This window comes from Zophobas morio, unplaced genomic scaffold (genome assembly GCF_036711695.1).
Source record: "Zophobas morio isolate AGI-343-1 ecotype UQ-CSIRO unplaced genomic scaffold, CSIRO_AGI_Zmor_V1 ptg000334l, whole genome shotgun sequence".
NCBI classification, from domain to species: Eukaryota; Metazoa; Arthropoda; class Insecta; order Coleoptera; family Tenebrionidae; genus Zophobas; species Zophobas morio.
The window spans coordinates 141,312-146,694 of NW_026972438.1; positions in this window are offsets into that span (position 1 = coordinate 141,312).

Here is a 5,383-nt window from a genome sequence, read left to right on the forward strand (position 1 = left end):
ATTTAACCGTTTTATCTACTAATAAATTTGATTAATTGTTTTAAAAGATACCATCTAACCTTACTAAAATCTTATACTCAAAGGAACTCAATTGTACTCTTGGAGTTTCTTATGTATAAATTTAAATCTTCATTTACTACTAATAAAATTGGCTTAACTTAATCAATATAGGTACTTATTAAATATAATAGTTATACTATTAAGCTTATTAAGTATTACTTTTACTCTTAATTTAACTAATAAATCTAATGGATTGTTTCAACAAAAATTCAATTTAACCTTGTTCTAATATAATTATAATAGAAAATTATTTGTACTAATAGTATTTTTACTGGTTCATCTACCATTAAATCTAGTTGTTCGTTTTAAAAAACTTCTACTTAACGTTATTATAACTTAATTAAAAAAAAATCTAATATATTTTTATTGGAGATTATAATGTATTTCACTAACCGTTTCATACACTAGAAAAATCCAACTGTTCGTTTAAAAGAAATCAAACTCAATCCTTACAAATTATATAAAAGAATAAAAATTATACTATTAAAATTTAAGTAATAATTTTAACGGTTTAATCTAATAATAAATCTAATTTTGTTTAAAAAAAATTTAATTCAACGTTTTGAAAACATAGTTACAAAGGAAAACACTTAACTAGATAAGTTTACTAAGTACTAATTTAACTATTGCATCCATTAACCATGTTAAAAAATCATCTTAACATAATCAAATTTCTTAATTTTTTACTGCAATAAATAAATTAACTTAGAGTTTATAAAGTATTAATTTAACTATTTCATCTATAGATAAATTTAACTTTTCGTTTTGTTAATATTTTTTGATTATTAAAAATGTTTAGCTTCGAGTTACAAAAATCTTAAAAATTCTTTCTAAAGAATTTTTTGGGAAATTATACATTCATTAATTAGCAAAATATTTTCTTCTAATAATATCTGTAAGGTGTAATAAAGAAACCCGGCATTCCTTCTACAAAATTAGTCGTTCGAAAACTGCTGCACTAAATTTACTAATCAACTATTAAATTATAAAAAAAAAAACTTTCAAGAAATTTTAAATAAAATTAACAATTAATGGCTAAAAACTTAGTTGTGCGGAGAGTCTATTTTTCCTATTTGTTTTTATAGTACAATCTCGTTACATCCTATTATAATTAAGCTTTATCTTGTAATCAATAAGTAAAAGGGAAGAAGGATCAACACAATTTATTTAAATTTTTTATGACGACTTTTAACGATTGCTTTGTAATCCTATATATTCATGCGTAATTGTGATGTTACAGTACTTTCAACTCTAATGCACTCCTTGTTATGAATGACTAACTGCGATTACGGCAAAGTACAAAAAGCAAGTAGCACACCAATCTATAATCTTAATTAGGGATTTGTTACCAAGACGCCTTTGGTTATTTCAAAAGCATTCTTTAAGCCCAAGTTATAAATAAGATATAAAAAAATTTTCTTGGGCAACCTAAGTGATTTAAAAGTATACTAGAGAACTATAAATTACCACTTAACGTATTAAATTCATCTGGTCTAAATTACTATTATGGCAAAAGATTTTTACTCAGTCGCATAAAAAAAATTGAAATTAAAAGTTGTGCTCTATAGCACTTTATTCGTTTAGAATGTTTTTATAATTTTAGTGGAAGTTTAAAAACTTTATATTTCTTCTATTCCTTATATATTAGTTCTAGATGTTTTTCTAAATGCGTAGATATAAAAATTTTTCTGGAGGTAGAAAAATAACAACATTATTAAATATTATTATAGAATTGTTAAGTTTTAATACCATTATAAATTATTTAAAAATACATATCAATAACTAAATCAAATTTTTAGAAGCATTTATGCGAACTGTAGAGTTCTTCACATTTTTTAATAACTTAGATAGTTAAGTAGGTGTGGTAAAGTTAGGATTGGATAGTATGCTATGCTACTAAGTAGTAATTGCTTATTTACTGTGTAAGAAAAAAAAAGGTAGTTGTTTATGGTAAATAAAAATATAGTTTTAAGTAAATTTTGCCTGTTCTTTGTATTAGGCAACTACCTACTCTTTGAATTTAATTTTCTTTTTTTTTTTTCTTTTCAGGTGCTTGTACGTCTCTTTTTGGTGTAATGATTTATACTACCTCATATAACAGTGATGCACTGATAAAATAAATTTATAGAAATAAAGTTTACTTTAGAATTTATAAATAAAAAGTAAAGATAGTAAAATAAGCAGTACTTAAAAAAAAATATAATTCAAATATTAATTATTATTTAAGTTCAAACTGTATACACAGATAGTGGCCAGTTTGTAATAGATACATGCGAACAGTGATTAGGAATATATTAATCTAAAAGAAAATGTATTCTCTAGTGCCAGATAAAATTAATAGAAATCTATTTATATTATACACAAGTTTTATACTTGAATAAAAATTAATACATTAATACTTATAACATATATTATAAGCTATTTAAGGTTTAATGAAACTAAGTCACCAACTTGTAAACTTACTACTAATTTTTTAAATAGCTAGCTAAAAAAAGCGCTTTTCATTGAAAACTCGTATAATCACCTCTTAAGGTGTTTTTATTATTGACAAATCCACTTAACCTATACAACACAAATAGGGAAAAGATATTTTTTGTTTTATATAAAAAAAAACGCTGAAAACGGTCATTTTTTATGGTTATTAAGTAAACAAACAACTTTTTAAAATAAGAAATTACGTGCCCAAAGGTTCACTCTATACGGTCAGAGGTTAATTTAATACAACAATTTCGTTTATGCTAACTCTATAAACTTTTGTTTCTTATATTTGCTTATAAATTCACGTAAATCGACTTTTTAAATTTTTCTTTATTTATGTAATATCTGATTTCTTAGTAATTTTACTTATTAACGCTGCCTTATTTCAAGAATAATCGTACTTTAGCATTTTATAAAGAGGAATTAATCACAGCTTGAGTCTGCAATTTACTAAATAGCTTGTATTAAGGAAAAACACAAATATTATTAGCAATTATTTTTTATCATTAAGAAATAATTTTGTAAAAAATAGAACTGACGTGTGCAATTACTAAATATCGCGTGTTTATATAGAAATACTTTAGTATAATTATCGTTAAATGAAAAATTATGTTAAAGATCATAAAAAATGGACATGAAAAATAGTATAATATATGCATATATATAAATGCAGACACACAAAAATAGAAATAGAAATCCTTTTTTCACCAAGTCAATTTATATTCTAATGGTTTAAAAATATAACTAAATTAAAATAAAAATAATTTGGGCAAGTTAGAATATATATATATATATCATCATAAGAATTATTAACGATAAATTTAAAAATCAGGTGAAAGTAAGATTATTAAAAATAGACATGAAAATAGTATAATATAAGCAGATATAAATGCGGATACACGAAAATAACAATGAAAATCTTGTTTTCATGGAAGTCATTGCATATCCTAATAGTTTAAAAAAATAAAAGTTAAAATTAAGATAAAAAAATAATTCTCGCAAGCTGGAAGACATGTCATTTTGAGAGATTTAAATTATCATAGAGACTTCAAGATTATTTATGTTATTATTTCATAGCTATTAGAGTTTAATAATAAACTAAAAACCCTTTTAATACAGTGCGTACCTAAAGTTTTGATAAAAAAATTTTTCAATTTGTATAAAAAATTAGCTAAATACTGGATAAATTCCGCATTTTTTGTTACCATAAAATATATAAAAGGCTTTAACCATCAATTAATCTACATTTTTACATTCGATGGGTATTAGTTTTGTTCCCATTTCCATATAAAAAAATGTTAACATTTTACTTTAGGCTTTTTCTGTTTAAGTTTCCTGGCAGCTTTATGGCTTAAGTTTTGTGTCCCGGCAGGTAACCAACTGCTTTATAACCATCTATATTAACAGGAAACTAATATTGTAATTTAAAAGATGGCATCCCTTTTGAAATGCTTAAGTCCCCATTAGAAAAAGCGAAGACCTTATTGGAGGATATTCTTCGAGACGTAGGTGTGCCCATAGATGCCTATCAAGCAAAATATGTTAGTATTCTGTTCGCGAACGAATTAAATAAGAACGTGTGCTACGCCACCATAGAGGATAACCTAGCCCATGCTTTTTTAAAAAACGACTGGGATAGATATGAAACTATTTTATCTATAGACAAATGCGGTGTTGCCAATATTACATTTTTGGATTCGGATAAAGTTACTTTACCCAACTTTACTTTTGATGATCGTGTAAATGCTAAACCTCTTCCTTGTAAGATGGAATACCTCATTAACCCATTAGGTTATACAGCCTCATCTCCTATATATTTCCGAAGGGATAAAAAATTTTTAGTTCACACTTCTATATATCAAACTAATAAGAGTCTAGATTTTACGGCACAAACCCGGTTAAATTATTCCACTGAAGATGTTATAGAAATTGCCAAAAGTATTGACTTTGAAGGCATCTATAAGAAATACATAAATACTTACTGGGAAAAGAATTATCATAATTATTCTAAATACTTGCGCCTGTCTTTTTTGCAGAGCATAATTTTCCAATTTAAGGAAAAAAGCTTAAGTGAAAAAGCTGCATTTTTAGCGCTTCACGCAGTCACGGGGGCTAAAGACGTCAGCGTATATTTTATTGGGTTTCGAAAATTTGACCGTGTTGCCCCTTACGCTTTTTCAGTTAATCCCTCAAAGCTTTTGTGGAAATTTATTTATGCCTCTAATATAATGTGCCTTGAGAACGAAACAGACGGGCACACGCTTCTCTATATTAGTGGTAACTCCTCTCCTATACATGAATTTTCCAATAAAACCGAGTTAGCTGCATGGATTATAACTCAAACAAAAAACGAAACTAAGAGGCATGTGCTTCTCTCACACTTTATGCTTTCGGATGCAGAAGATACGCTTTTGTCTTATGGCCTTGAGTATACATTAAATCTCATCTCAACTCGTGAATCTCCTGAACTAGCTCTTGATATGATTAAATTTGCTGGCCCTTATCCTTCTAATAGCAATTTTTTCGACACTATGACCTTTCAAATAAAGTCGAAAAGTGAAAAGGATGTTCCTCTTTTAATAGTTTCTAACAAAGACGTAGTTAAAAGAAAATATTTTGAGTGGATGGACATAATCTGCACTATTATACTTCCCGTGGCATTAATGTATCCGCAAGTAGTTCTTTTTGACGCTTTTTTTTTGGTAGAAGGTTTGGTTGAGGTTGGCATAGCCATTGACGACTTGAAGGATGGCAAAAATATTGGACAAAGGCGGCTGTTTTTTGGACTTCTAAATGCCATTCCCGCAATTCCCGGAGCATTTAGGGCGCCTGAAGAATTAAAGAC